At 31.6% G+C, this 16,542-nt stretch overlaps 1 protein-coding gene across 4 annotated transcripts in view; it reads left to right on the top strand.

Moving 5' to 3' along the window:
• LOC106680884 (inactive rhomboid protein 1) overlaps positions 1-16,542 on the top strand; it is a 388,358-nt gene that overhangs the window by 62,371 nt on the left and 309,445 nt on the right. The window lies entirely within an intron of this gene.

Here is a 16,542-nt window from a genome sequence, read left to right on the forward strand (position 1 = left end):
ATACATATAGATATATATAAAATAAAATTCTCCTTCTTTTTGACTTTCCTTGATTTGACGTACTACATTTGTTTTATTATAATTATTGGACTATAAAACGGTTGATCCTATTATCTGAAATTCACAGGGGGCCAACAGCCCTATGCCATAATTTATTTGCAAATGCAAATAAATTATGCACGATTCAACATATGCTTTGTTCCTAAGTTGTACGCAAGCAAACTGGAATATTTGCAGCTTTATATATAACTGTAACTTGATTAATAAATATAAAAAAACACTTTAAAATAAATAATATAAAATAAAAGTTCTGCTGGAGATGTTTTCGATATATGTTTAATTCTCACACTGCTTTCTAAATCAACAATTCATCAGAACTACGTTTTTCATTAAAAATTGAAGAATAGTAGTCATATTGACAGCATGCTATATTTTGTTTTAATCCATAACTAAAAATCCATTTGGCGATGTGCTTTACCCTGAAAGGGATGATGCGGTGACACCAGGATGTGTAAAGCGCTTGGCAGCACCCTGCGGACAAGCGAGTTAACAACTCTCGGTTGATTGAAGGACTACAGTTGTATTCCCCGTCACTAATCACCATTTCATTTACATAGCCCTCACTGTTTTTACAAAGACTAAATTTAAATTAGGTAGCAACTCCCTCAATAGTTCAATTCGGAAAATCGAGGCTAATCGTTTACTATTTCTAACATCAGTTTGTCACCATTTACCTTTGTGAAGTGAATCCTTGTTCAACTAGTTCTTGCTTGTTCTTGATGAATTCAATACAGCCTTTAAATTATTTTTAGGTATATTTTTCAAATAATATATTTACTTCTTGGAGTGTTTTAGTTTGCGAATTCGTATTCCCTCTCTTTATATTAAATATTGTTTATGGTTATGTTTGTTAACAATTATCAATTACACACAATGAGAGCAAATTTTTCGATAATATTGTCACTTTATAGAACCGATTTGTCTCCTTATTTTGATTTTATAGAAAAGGACTCCAATTTTTTTTTTTATTCAATTCGGCATAAATGGGAAAAGCAGAGACCGCTCGATCTTTCACAATTGCATTTCGGCCTCATTATCTTTTATTAAACTGGTTTATTCTTGGCAAGGACAAAATATTTATTTGTTATTACTACTTCGAAAAACACTAAAACATGAATTTTTATAACAATAAAAAAATATAAAATTTTAGTCCCTATTTTTCGCCTTTCCTCATCAGATTTATTTTTCAAAAATACCGATAACTTCAATACGAGCCCACCATTTCACTTAAAACTTGGGGACGTACTTAGGGTGCTAAGTCAAAGTTGTGTGAGCGCACTGCACTAGGTTTTTTTATTATTATTCCTTATTTAAATCGTTTTATTTAATTTTAAAACTGTTCATTATATATATATATATTTTTTTTTTCTTTCATGGTCATCCCGCTTTACGGCAAGGTAAGGATATACAGAAATATTCCACACATTCCTAAGGCATACTATTTGAATGATAAGGTTTTCATGTTTTCATTTGACCAATTTCGTAAATGTTTAATAACAAGTTAAAAAATATAACGAAAATCTAAACAAAAGTAACTGATAAGTACAAATAGATAAATATCATTTTGTTGAACAATAATACACTCTGCATTCTGAATTATAACGTATGCAAATCGTGCCAATTACGTACCTAAGTACCTACTTATATTTGTTTAACTTATTGGTACCCATGAAATAATATTGTGGCAGTCTTATGATAGTCGACAGAAGTGAAATATCTGGATAATGTATTAAAATTTTATTAAGGCTTAATTTCGTAGCTTAAAGTATACGTTAACAGTAATAATAACAATTAGAATGGAACAGCTATTTCTTAAACCAAATCAAGCTGGAAAATGTTTTTATTTTAATCGGTGAGTATAAGATAACAGGAATTTATTCCATCGGACTGGCATTACCGGTATTGTTTATTGTTAATCTCCTTGTAAATCCCAAACCCCTATTATAATATATATATTAGTGCTAATTTCCTGCTAGAATTGACCAGCGTTCCCTCCACCTCTTTCGTTTCATATTGCGTCACGAAATCTTATTTACTTTTTATTATTTTTTTTTCTTGAGTAGCAGAACGTTGATAAAGAAGTTTCACTTCAAAAGATGTGATATTCCATATTCATTGATAGTCTATTAAAATAGGCAAGTGGACGTAATTAATTGAGTAAGTGAAAGTAAGTAACTGAACGTGAGTACATGAAAGTAATGAACGTGTAAACGAGTTAAACATTTTTTATGTAAATGGAGTGACTATTTGAGATTGAGAAATGTCTTACACACCTCTAGTAGTAGGTACTAGGGCTGTAAGCATTCATTCATTGAAAAAATATCTACGCTTCCATCTCTGGTTAGTGGATAATTTTAATAAATTTTAATTGTTTAATGAAGAATGGTGCTAAAACTGGAGGATTAAAATAAATCCCACCAAATCACATTTACCCTTCGTCGTGAACCTTCGTCTTGCCCCACACTATCTTTTAATAATAACCGACTTATTCCTGTTGAGCAGATCCGTTACTTAGGACTAAATCTGGACAAACGACTGACATGGAATCCTCATACAAGACTGAAAAGACAGGAAACTGCTTGTCGATTCCGACTATTACAACATTTACTAGACAAACGGTCCAAACTTCCAATCCATTACAAAAGACTGATCTACATGACTATTATAAAGCCTATCTGGACATACGGAATTTAGCTATGGGGCTCCACTAAACCATCTAATTCCTCTCGAATCCAATCCTTACAGTCCAAAATCCTTCGTAAAATCCTTAATGCACCTTACTTTGTCACAAATCAAATCATCCATCAAGACCTCAATGTCCCCTATGTTGCCGATTTGGCCAGAACCAGATACCAATCCTTCCATAATAAACTTCCCAACCATCTCGTTTCTAACCTGGCTTCTCCTTCACTACCTAATAATCCTCCTAGGCGTCTGAAAATAAGATGGCCTCGAGATCTTCTCCTTTAGAAGTGTTTTTGGAGTTCTATCAATGGGTAGATTCTCCAAATGTTTGTATCATGTCATAATATCACTTACAGCAAATTTACTTGATGTGTATATATGTATACAGTTGTAGATAACAATAAATAAATTATCAAAAAAAAAATTGTTTAAAATTTGAAAAAAAAATTAGTTCCGTCTAAGGTGATGGTCTGTTTGGCATGGCGTTCTTATGTATTTGTTTTAATAGCTTATTTTATGGTTTTGGGTGCTATATGTGGCAATGTATATCGTATGAAAAATAATAATGGCCCTGAAATGTTGAAATGCTGAATTATATTGCAATGACGGCTGGAAAAAAAAGGAATGCTAAATATGCGATGTCAAAATCTCCCAAAAACCCTTCTTGTGATGCAATGTAATAATATATAATTTCTTTTTGGGAACCACTAGTTTTGATATTTTCTCGTTTCATCGATCTATCCTAAAGAGCAAAACGATGCTATTGTGGGTATCGAAATCTGATAAAGCTACATGTTGCATACTAAGCCGGTATTCCTGTTGGTTTTAAAACCTTTTAAGCTTCAGTGACGCACAATAACTGGAAAGCTCTGCAGGACGATTGTTCGTTTTAAGCCGAACTATCCGTGTATTGGGGTTTTTGTGAACTAGGCTCATAAAATTCACCTCTCTATCCTGCCAATTTTAAAATAGTATAGTGATATATTACTTCTATTTAGAAAACGGCATTGCCTATTAAGCTAAAATATGTTTTATGAGTCCTACTCTTAGTATAGGTATGAAATTAGGCCGGGTTTTAAAAAAAATAATACTGTAAGTTGTTCAATAAAGCACTTCTAAAACGTACAAAAAAGGTTTTATGAATACTCCGAATAAATAGAAAGAATAACGACTCATTTGAAACCGAGTTTGATTCCCCACAAAAAAAAAAAAAAAACCCATCCAGATGGCTGGTATTAGCGAAAATGAATTTGTATATATAAATATATGGTATATGGGGCTTGGATAGCCGTGAGGGCTATGAAGCTAAGCAACGTCGAACGTGATCAGTATTGGATGAGTGACTGTCCTAATAGGTGGTTCACTCATGCTGGAAGACACGCTTTACCGTCCTCTTCCTCCGGGATTGTGTAACCGTCAGCCTTTACACCTTCACCATAAATCATGTGGTTCTTCCAAACCACACCATGTGGCCAAAAATCTCCAGGGTCTAGTGCCATCAGAGCAAAAATTCAACATATATTTTGTAATGATACTTAACATCTATAGTAAAATAAAACTAAAAACATTAACTGCAACGCTTTAGTAAATGGAGATTGTGCAATGGTAAACCAATGTAATGGTAAAGAAAATACAGGAGGCTACATTTTCTTCTGGTCAAGAAAATACATCGTATGAAGAATAGGATTAATATAAGCTAATTTCAATAATAAAAGTAAAATCTTAATTTTTCGTATACGTGTATAGAGGACAATAAGTGTGGGATTTGAAAATATAATTTTCAATTCTAAATTATTTAAGATTTTTAATATATAAGCTTATTATAAATAATTATTAGCGTTTCAGTGCATTATATTGGTAAATAATATTTATTAGATCATTTTTTGTTATTTAAACGTCTTGGTTCGTAAATTTAAATATTTTAAAGACACAATTTTCGAGGTAGCCAGAATAACGGGCAGTTGTAAAGCCGGTTCTTAAAGCTTATTAAAATTATTATTTTGTGTATATGAAGTGTAGCTTAAAATTATCTAACTCTTATTTTTTAATATAATTTATTTACTTTTTTGCGTTGTGTTGTTTTTTATGTAATAAACATTTTGTAGTTTGATATAGATTTATTGTTAACTAAATCTAGTGATAGTAAAACGTTAGTAATAACTAAGTTTAGCTATATTGAAGGATAATATAATAAACATATTTATTTTAAAATCGATTCCTTTTTTATCAAATTAAATTAATCAGGTATATTATATAATTGTATAATGTGAAGTCTAACTAATTAAAAATAAATACAGACAAGCTATATCAATAATATGTTTTTATTAAACTCATTCAAAGTGAAAACAAAAAATATTGTTATTTTTATAATAGTAATAATATTGAGGTATAAAAGTCTTTGGTTTTGTTTAGCTAAAAAGTTAAATTATTGTTTGGTTTTTCTTTTATAGTATATGGATTTTTTCATAGCTCTATAAACTTTTCATAATTCTATGAAAGAGTTAGTACATGTTTATAATTATCATTTAAATACTTTGGATAAATTTAAAATAGAGGGTCCTAGAGTATCCGGTCCGGAGCGTGTGTGGGCTTGGGCGTTACTAATTTCACTTGCAATAGTTACATCTGTGTCATTTATTGTTTTTTGAAAATATTCTAAATTATTATAATTTACTAGTAGTTATTTGAACGGTAAACTTCACTAAAAATTCTGAAATATAATTTCAGATGTATCATAATAAAGTGACATTTAAAATTTAAAAATTAAAATTCATTACAGAATATGTAGTACCGTGTACGTTTTACGAGTTTAAAATTTTATATTGAATAATTTTCCTGCTTATAATTTTTATCATACCTTATTATTATTTATAATAATGCTGTAGTTATTTATACGATAATGTGAATTAAAGCACGTTTTTTTGGCTGAATGCTAATATACTCTTTTGATGGATACTTTCATTCGAAAATCCTGTTTTTTCTTTCAACAGGTTTTATGCTCTCTAAAGAAATGAAAACGAATATTATTTAGTGGGATACATTAATGAAGATTTCTAGAGCAAAAACCGACAAATTTAGTGATGCTCAGGAAGGCGAGAAGGTAGAGATGTTGAATTATTAATTACTGCTTGGACACCTACAACACTCCAGTGTCAATGAAACACGACCTTTTCGAGGCAATCCGCTTTTTTTGCGAAGCACCCTTTGGTCAATGATTTCTTCACGCTAACTACGCTCATAAACTTTCTCTTCTTCTTTCTCCATAACTTTCATCGCAGTGCTCAATCTTTCTTTATTCTTTAAAAGTATTTGTAATAAAGACTAAATCATGTTGCAGTAACTTTTTTTCCACAAGTTCTCTTCATAACTTTCTCTAGTGTAATTCCTATCCCTTCCATTGGAATCAGTAATAACATAGAAACATAACTGCGATTAACTTATTCTTTAGAGAACTCCATACCAGAAAAGTCACTAGACTTCGACTTTAAACCTAATACAAATCTGGAACTCCGTACTTACGGTGGATATGACTCTTAGGTATTCTTATCTTATGTTTAACGTACACCCCTGAAGTCAAGCCACTTGACTTAGTATTTCTAAACCTTCGTATTTTTATAGTTATTTATTGTTAGTCCCCTAGCTCCCGATTTTTTATTATCAATATTCTTTTAAAGGATCATACCTCAGTGGGGGAGCAACTATGCAATAGGTTAAATAATGTGTGAACAGTGTTTTGAGGATTTTGATGGTTTAATATTCTTTTCGTCCCTTGCATTTGCTTACCTCCTTAGTAAATTTGTCCTAAAATGGATAATTTTTCATATGTACGTAATTTTGCTAAACTTGTTTTTAGGAAATGGGGTTTTGTTGTTTGCTTTTATTTGTTAGTTGTATATTTTTTTAATTATAACATAGGATCCTATTTTTATAAAGTTAAAACTTGCAGAATAAGCCACATAATATGCTATGATAACTATAAAATATGAAGTAAAAAAAAAAAAAAAAGTGCAGCAAAAACTCCATATTGTTGGTTTACAAGTGAAATACACCGAGTCCAAAATTTAAGTTTTGAGATATTTGATGATGATTTTTTTTTTTTTTTAATGATATGGAAATAGTAATTTTACTTTTTATAAGCAGATCTTTATGATAATCAATAATTCTTTGGAGTTTAACATCTTAGAGTGGAAAATCCAAATAACTCCAAACTAGAAAATAAATGCTATGTTAGTTAAAATATTAAAATATACTACTACTGATGTGGCTTAAAATCTCTTCTGAACTAAGACTGAGATTAGAGGAGGGATTAAAAATAAATAACAAAATTATGCCCGAAAACTACCTGACACATGGTTTCTAAGTTTTTTGAAGTGGCGGCCACAGGGAGTGAAATTTTGACCTTCTCGCCGTGGTTAGAATAGTGTTGTAACCTTTATATAATCCCCCAGTATGTCAGAAATAACCAGGCTTCCTGTTTATGTCAAGGGGTTATAATAATAATAAATTAATGAAATAAATGAATTGTAAAGTGATAAATCAATAAATAAAATTAGCTAATTTTATCATATAAATCTAGCTTATTTCAGCTTACAGGTATTACAATTATTCAGCTTTGAAATATCGGGATTTAGGTAGTAAAATAGATATTGAGGTTTCTAAAAATACCATATCTGAAATAAGGGCTTTGGATCGTGAACGCCCTTTTTTTGGTTTTTGGCCTCAGTTTTAAAATGTTATCTAATAATATTTATTGTGAGGCATCGTTTCACCCCACGTTGCAGGGCTTAGACTTTTGCTCTAACTTGGAGTCTGATAGCCCTGATGAAGCCCTGCAACGTGGGGCGAAACGTTGGCTCAATATAAATAGTTTAATCACTATTTGAATTTTTCATTGACCGCACCCGATTCACCTTACTTTTATTATTACTCACAATCAATTAGTGATCTTCCAGAATTTTTTTTTTGTTAGTTGTCAAAAGTCTAAGATGTGTATTAATGAAAGTGAGATTATTTCTTAGCATTATACTACTTTTTTACACATTTTTTATATCTTCTTCTATTTCAAAATCAAGATTTCAAATATGCGAAATAAAATTCAGGTAGTTAGTTAAACCCAACTATAACTATTTTTTATTATACAACTTAGTTTATATTTCACAATTAAAAACAAGTTATTAATTTTTTAGTTTACACCATTTTAAAGTTTCAGTTTAGACATCGAACTGTTTGAAAAATTAATGGAAACACTTAAGCCCGACGGTAAAGTTTTCATTAATGATGAACGGTTATTTTTGTAGGTTGTCGTGTTGTGGAATCGTCACGCGATTGAAAATGACAGCTTCTGGTCTATAACTTTACACGAAATGTCAGTGGTTTGCAAATTGCCATTTTCCAGGGTATTTTTTCTGATATAATAACTCATTAAATGTGATTGAGCATTTTTATTTTCATTTTGAATATGCGTTATTAGTACTTACATCAAATACATGATGAGTGATTTATATTACTTATAATTACATTAAATACATCACACACTTGTATGATTCAGGATATTATTTTTTTAAATTTTTAAGGGTTTGTCCTCATTTTTGTGAACAAATAACTGGAGTGCTAATCTCATAACCCCTAATTTTCTTAACCAGTTTTCATTTCAAAATTTATAAATAATGAGTTGAACTTACAATGATCAGAACGACTGGTTACCCTGTGATTTATTAATTAATTCTTACTAGATTTTAAAATTCAGCCCGGGATCCATAAATAATTAAATGTTATTTATGTCCCCGGATTGGTTCTCTATCTAGATTTTTTTTAGATAAATTGTTCGAAAACGGCACTAAGGATTATGTTTAAACTCATCATGCCTATGTCTGTTTCTTACTTCAGGGATCCCGAGTGTGTGTTGAATTGTTTTTGATTAAAATTGGTGTGAAAAAGGAGTGTTGAAAATTGTGAGACCTTTCTGTCAACAAAAAATGCATATATTTTCTCTTGAGTTCAAATATTAATTCCCTGGGGGGGGGGCAGATCGTGTTAGTGCGTTAGTTGAAATATATATTTCAATAACATAATATAAGACAGAGCATACGAATAATGGTTTATCTGGTGTGTGACGTCTTCGCCGTCGCAGTGACCTCTTCTAACCGCTTTCCGGGGCAGGATCAGCGGTTGTCGAAGTGGTGAAAACCATGTATTCTCGCCTGGTGTCTGACGTGTTTCTCTCTCTGTGGCTTGCCAGCGAGTCCAGAGTGATGGTAAGGGCAGGGCAGGTCCTATCTTGCATGGTGCATAGGCTGGGGCGGCATTGCAGTCTTCCGGGGTCTTTCGGTATCCACGGCAAGGGGGGGGGGTCAGAAAATGAGACCCCCGACCCCGACTTTATACAAATTCAAAAAAGAACCGAAAAATTCGAATTATGTAAATCCGACACATTTGTAAAATCAGCTTATCTCTAGCAAAAGCAACTCAGACTTTTTACAAAACTATCTAACAATAATGAGCACACCTAAAGACAAATACAGTAACAATCAGTTTTTTAAAATATTTTATGAAGAGTCACATATTTTTTGTTTGGAGAAATAACAACCAATATCCTAATTCCAAATTTAGCCAAATTAATCTATAAAATTGAATCTGATGGTTTTCAGAAATGAGGGTGAGTATAAGATTATAGTGGTAAAAGAAACCAATAGCTACAGGCTTGATCGTTTGTTTTAATGTGAAAGTTAAATATTTAACACACAAAACAACATAAAAATTTATAAAAATGAAAAATGGACATGGGATGTTGTTGCTTCTAGCCACAGATGTAAGAAAATATACATATAAAGATAACGGTTTATAGATCTGATAAAAAGATAATAGTTTACGTTTTTCGATTAAAGAACATGGGATGGTAAGAAAAACGATCAAAATGAACTATTTAACTGTAAAGACTTATATAAAAAATGTTTTCACTATTTTATCAGAAGTATTTCACACCTGAATATCATCTCCTAGGTCACAACTCCAGTCCTGATACGCAAAACTAATTATTAAGAGTTACGTAGCTTAATAAGAAGTTGAAGAAACTTCGGGTACAACGTTTCTTCAACTCCTTATAGATTGGATTTCATGATAAGTAATGAGGAAGCATGTAAGTATGACAGAAGAGGATTTTTAGTGGTGTAGTAATGGCTTGCATCGTGTTTTTCTTACTTAATGTCCAATTTCTCGAATGAATAGAGCGACTCTACCGATGCTAGGTGGAGTATCAAGCCTTAGGATACGTCCATGATACACTCTGGTTTTGTGATTCAGACAGTTGGCGTCGAGTCTGTATGCGTATAATCTTTTGTATGTGTATCATACTAAGCGGGCCATAATTCATCTGCGTGCATATTTGTACTGGCTGTTTGACTCTTGAGATGTTTACTGGAATGATTTGTAATACCGTCCAGACCTTTCATTATCATGTGTAATATAAAAATTTGAAATGGACTGTATTTATTGATATGTAATAACCCTGGCGATATTAAGAAAATCTTTACCATATGTGCTGATACCTGCCTGTAGTAGGGTACCTGTCACCACAGGGACTTTTCGCAGCTGGTTAATGGGTAAATGTGAAAGGAACCTTTATGAGCAAACCTATTGAAACAGGTGTCGCCTGCTGGCTTTGTGGTTAGGGAGGTTAATTATAATTTATAACAACACCTGTACCAAAAACTTGTAGCTCCCTTGTAACTTATTCTTCTTTGGCGGATTCTTCTAAATACGGAGCCCAAAGGTCAAAAAATTATGAATAGAAATTAATAAGAATAAAACATATTTTTATATAAACAATAAAATTGAAAATAGATAATGATTGATAAAAGAAAATGAATTATGGGTGCTTTAATAAGATAAACAAAACCTATCCCTAGCCTATTCCCAAATAGTTAACTTATTAAAGCACCCATAATTCATTTTATTTTATCAATCATTATCTATTTTCAATTTTATTGTTTATATAAAAATATGTTTTATTCTTATTAATTTGTATTCATAATTTTTTAACCTTTGGGCTCCGTATTTTTACATATCACTGGTTTTATGTTTTTCTTTTAAACTATAACTTGACCTTTTTATCATTGGTATTTCATATCAACTGTTGTGTCATAACCGTCCTTCTTGACAGTTACGTTTCTAATCTTAGTCTAGTAGCTCACTCTAGCGGAATTTTCAAATAAACTCTTACATCAATCAGTTGTAAGCCTACCTTCTACGCCACAACGTAAGTCTCCCTTCTCGTTCTCATATTTGTTACATTATTCTTTCCCTTTCTCCATATACTACCTTTTCCTATTTGTATATATATATAAGTTAATACTCACAATGTAATTCAGATATAAGCCACTCACTTTTTTTCATTGTCTGTCATAATGTTCAATTTGTAGATTCAATTTATTTATATACTTCTTCAGTTTTTTTAGACACTACTTGCATATCATCTTACCTACATGATATTATATTTCATCTGTCACTGTTTTCAATTTACTACCCTAAAATTCCACGAATATCAATCAATCAAAATTTTGTACTATTCAATTATCAGTTATCAATTTTTATCATTTATGATTTAATTCAATATTTTGTATAATTCTAAATTAGTTTGTATATTGTTCCTTTTCAATTGTATGTTACTCTAATTGTTGTTGTTATCTCTTTTGTTCTATAGCCCTGATGAAGACCTGAAACTCAGGTCGAAACTTTGGCATAAAATAAATAAATATGGTTTTGTTTATTTACGTTGTTCTTTGCTGACCGCATCCCCCGACAAACTTCTCCAATCATTAATTTACGGTCAACTATCTACATTATGATTGACACTATGAACATTATGATTAAAATGATTCAAATAAATGGTTGCCATAAAATATGATTCTTTCATTATTGCTTATTGTTTAATTTATACTTATTTATACTGTTGATTTGAATGATTCATGCGTGGGATGTAGTTCCGTAGGTGTCGTCTCGTTCATAAGGGATGTCCAGGTCTCGTGGCCCTTCTTACGACTTCGTCTGGTCGAAGTGCATCTTGCTCCGTTCTGGCTTCTGCTGCTCTCTCAAGCCTGGTCCTCTCTTGCCTAAATCTTCCTGTTCACTGTTCTTTTTCCTGATCTAGTTCTCTTGTGTCTTTTCTCTCACTTCCCTTTTGGGGCGTTACCTTATTTTTGAATCTCATTCCTCATTGGCCATAGGTGACAGAACACTTCCGAGGTAGGCGTCTCCCTCCCCAGACCCGAGAGTGGGTGGTAATGTTTGACATGTCCAGGAAGGGCCTGCACCTTCTTAATTTGATTCTAATCCTTCGTCAAAACCTATCGTTTTTTGTTGTCAAGAGCTATTAGATCTAATAAACGAATGTATCAAACTAAACAAAGATGTGCACACTCGAAAGGCTCCTACCCTGACCAGGTATAAGGGACAGATGGCAAAAAACCTTAATAAACGACATATTGCTGTAATAATGGCTAATGCCTCTATACATAGCACTTGATATAGTTTATGTACTATTATCATACCCAATACCATATATTATATAATTACTTATACACCACTTATTATATTATATAATTAATGGTAACAATATTTTTTAAATATAAAGGTATTTAATTTGATATTGGTAAACACAAAATAAACCGCTGGAAAGGAAATTCAATTATTATCATTGGTAGGACTCAACTAATTTTAATTAATATACATAACATCCAACGACATAATACATAGCATTATTAAAATGATCTCCAATATTAATGACTCGCCAACAACACTCCAGGCATACGTCAGAATTGCGGAAGCCTGATAGACACACTTTTATTGATTTATCTTGATTCTGGTCCTTGATGCTTGACAATGCTTGAACAATTTTTCTAGGGGAAAAGGAAAAAAGAAGAAATCGCTTAGTAATATTCGAGTACAAAGGGTACGTACGACTCGCGCCGACTAAGTAATGGTCGGCGCTGACTCTGAAAGCCAGCTCGCATCTACGACGTACACTAATTTAGGTATGTCAGTAGTCCTTAGTGTTCTGTTTAACAGCCGGTTCTTTAGTCAAAATATAACACAAATAAGTTGAAATAACTTATTTAATACTGCCAGAATATAACGTTTATAATAAAATAAAAATAAGGTATAAAATAACGTTTTGGCCAGAATTTTATAATGTGATATTTTATCAGATTTCATTTTAATTCATCTTTGCAATAACTATAATTTTCTCCATGAACTAAATTGTATTGTAAACTTTTGGCTCACTCTCTTCTCTCACGTTATTTTGTTTTCTAATATATACATTTATTTTTATCACTTTTCCCATTTCCTATATCAACACGGTCTGACTCCCCCACATTTTTGAACAACGAAAAGCCTGATGTATACATCAGCTTTGAAGGAATACGGTCAACGTAGACTGACCTTTATAACTGACACCTCTTTTAAATGTTTAATCAGTGAGCTATGAAGTGAAAGGCTTTAGTAAATTGATTTCGGCACGGATATAGAACGATCGATTCTTGTCTTTGTTTTAGTTTTATAATTACAGAGAGCACAGCTGGCATAATTTTACCAACTAAAAGTTACTAAGGAGTTTCACTAATTACACTTTACTTAATAGTTCTAATACATTTAATACATGAAACATGTCAATTAATATGTGATAAAATTTACTTTGAAAATTTAATTTAGTAATGTTTGTTGAATACTTTGAAAAGAAATAGACATAAATATATGATGGTTAGTAGTAACGAATACATTTCGATTACAAAACCTCCCTTAAATTTAAAATATTTATTCCCTATAAACATTTACGTCAAAGTGAGTATATATGCAAACGGAGACAAAACCAAGTTTCTCTCATATAAAAAAAGGAAGAAGAAACTCCCATTATACATTTAAATAAATAACGCTGAAAACAAATTATCCAAGAATGTAACTTTTTGTAGTTTCGACCCAAAAAATAAAAAAGTAAAGACAGTGAAATTAGAAGGGAAATAGCTAAATCATTTTCTACATGATTCCAACTTGGATGGACTTACGTACTATCCAAATGTATGTTCCGTCCGAATTTTATATTTGGCGCTTCACTGTACTTCAATATATCCAAATCTACAAGAAATCGTTTACAATTATTTCAAAATGTTACAAAAAATCGTAATATGACATTAACGAACAGATATAAAACGGCCAGGCTCCACAAGGACTTACAAAAATAACGGATTTCTTAAATGTAAGACGCGATAAATGTTTTAAATACCAGAAAGCCCTAACGAATCCCTTCCTTAAATCAACTTACTGCTTAAGAAGTGCCTCAAAGGTGGATTAAGTTAAATGATAATTAAATTTTAGTTTTAGGTTAATTGTAAGTGCGATATAAAAAATGTGTGATAGTCATCACCTAGTTTTTGATTAGAAAGTATCCACAATTAGGAAGAATAATGAAATGATGTTGAAGAGGCCTCCTTAAAATTTAAATATTTCGTAAACGGAGGTTTTCCGTGAAAATTTAATTGCCAGAAGAAGATAAGGGGCAATGAAAAAAAAGAGACTTTAAAGAGGATAACTTTTTAAAATATTTTATCAGTGAGCTATATAGAAAAAGGTTAGAACCAATTATTTTGACACGGTCTTAGTTTTATTTTTAAAATTAAATAGAGTGTAATTTAAGTATTACTTATTATATCTTAATTATAGTTGCTATTGTTTGATTATGACTGTTCAAAAAGATAAAAAAATATTCATAGGCTATAGAAAGTTACTATTCAACCCTAATGCTTATTGAATAAAATGATTGACGGCCGTTAGTAAAAATAGAAATATTAGCCATAATTCCTTTGATTTACTAATTTAAAAGAAAATTGGATTTATTTATTTTACTTCACGATTACGTTTTTTAATTGATCCATCCTTGATCTGCGTTTAATTATATTCTTTCTACAGACTCACATGACATCCATTGTAGAATGATGTAAAAACATAATCAAAATAAATCCTAAAAATCCCACCAGATCACGTTTACTACGTCGTAAACCTCTACCTTCCTGTCCTACAGTATCCTTTTTAAATATCTCACTAACGCCTGTTGAACAGATTCGCTACATAGGTCTCCACCTTGACAAGAGACTTACTTGGAACCCCATACAAGACTGAAACGATAAGAAACTGCTCGTAGATTCCGATTACTAAAACATCTACTTGACAAACGCTTTAAACTTTCCATTCACTACAAAAAATTATTCTATACTATCATAATGAGGCAAATTTGGACATACGGAATTGAGCTCTGGGGCTCTACCAATCATCGCATTCCTCCCGTATTCAATCCTTACAATCCGAAATCCTCCGTAAAATCCTTGAAGCTCCTTATTATGTCACAAATAAACTCATCTACAAAAACCTTAAAAATCCCTTTTGTGACTGATTTAGCCCGAAATAGATATGCATCTTTTCATTCCAAACTCCTTACCCATCCTGAACCATTACTTCTTAATCTTTGATCCTTAAAAATCCTCCGAGACGTCTGAAAAGAAGATGGCCACGGGACCGTCTAATTTAAATTAATGTTTGAAGTACCTTTATTGGGTGGTTCCTTCCCAATGTTCGAAACTTTTCCCCCATGTTTACTTGTATTTTTTTGTACAGTTGTAAATTACAACAAATAAATAAAATATATGTATATTCTCCAATGATTGTATGCTAATGTTCGGTCCTCCTGAACGCCTTTAGTAGTACCTTGTTTGTTAGCATTGTCTTGATCTTTGTCATTGTAGGTTCACTATCATATTAATTGAGAGCGCCTCTGAACAAACCTTAAGGAGTATGAATACTTAAAACATAATTCGAATGAATAATGTTCAATATTACTTTCTATTGTACTTACTGTATTCGATTTATTTTCTACATATCGGAACGTCAAAAGAGACGACTGATCCTTTATTAGAGGCTTGCAGGATACGAGAGATCGGAATCCCAATACCTGTTTATATCAACTCATATTGATAGGAGAAATAGGAATTCCCTAAAAAGTCTACGTAGTCTATCTTCTAAGCAATTATATAGTTTAGTTTGTTGTCATAAAATCTTGAATCAAAATTGAAATTAATTTTTATTGTCACTAATATCGACGGAAATGAGCATGAGTCTAAGTAATCGAGACTCGCAAAATGGTCTGTGTGTGAACAGCCTAGCTCAAAGAAGAAAATTTGTCACATATTTATAGCAGAAGTATGCCTGGGATGTTACAGCAACATTTTCGATAAAATTGACATTCTGATAAAAGTGCCACTTACATTAAAGTAAAGAGATTTTATATGTAAAAATGGTTGACCGTAAAAATTGATATATAAGAAGATGTTCAGGGTTGCGGTCAAAAGTTTACAACTATTTATTTTCCGACATTTCGCTCCACTTTGCAAGGCTTCATCACTCCCACTCACAAAACAATAATTTTCTATTGTAGGAATAACTAAGTAAAAAGAGAATAACACATATCGTTACTAATAATACGAGTCTTTATTATTTTCTTTCTTTCTTATTTATTATTATTTTCGTCATATCTTTATGACTACTTCCTGTATACGCTACATATTTGAAACAGAAATATTAGCTGTTAAAATGGCTACCTTCTCCTCACTCCTCCACGGTTCCGCTTTATTGTCACCTTCTGTTCAACCTTTACCTTTGAACAGGTAGGTAGTCCTGACTTGTCCTTTGCTCATTTATTATCATTTTAATATCATTATTATTTTTTTATTTATAATTATTCTTTCAAGACGTTTA

This window comes from Halyomorpha halys, unplaced genomic scaffold (assembly GCF_000696795.3).
Source record: "Halyomorpha halys isolate HHAL.00 unplaced genomic scaffold, Hhal_1.1 Scaffold297.1, whole genome shotgun sequence".
NCBI classification, from domain to species: Eukaryota; Metazoa; Arthropoda; class Insecta; order Hemiptera; family Pentatomidae; genus Halyomorpha; species Halyomorpha halys.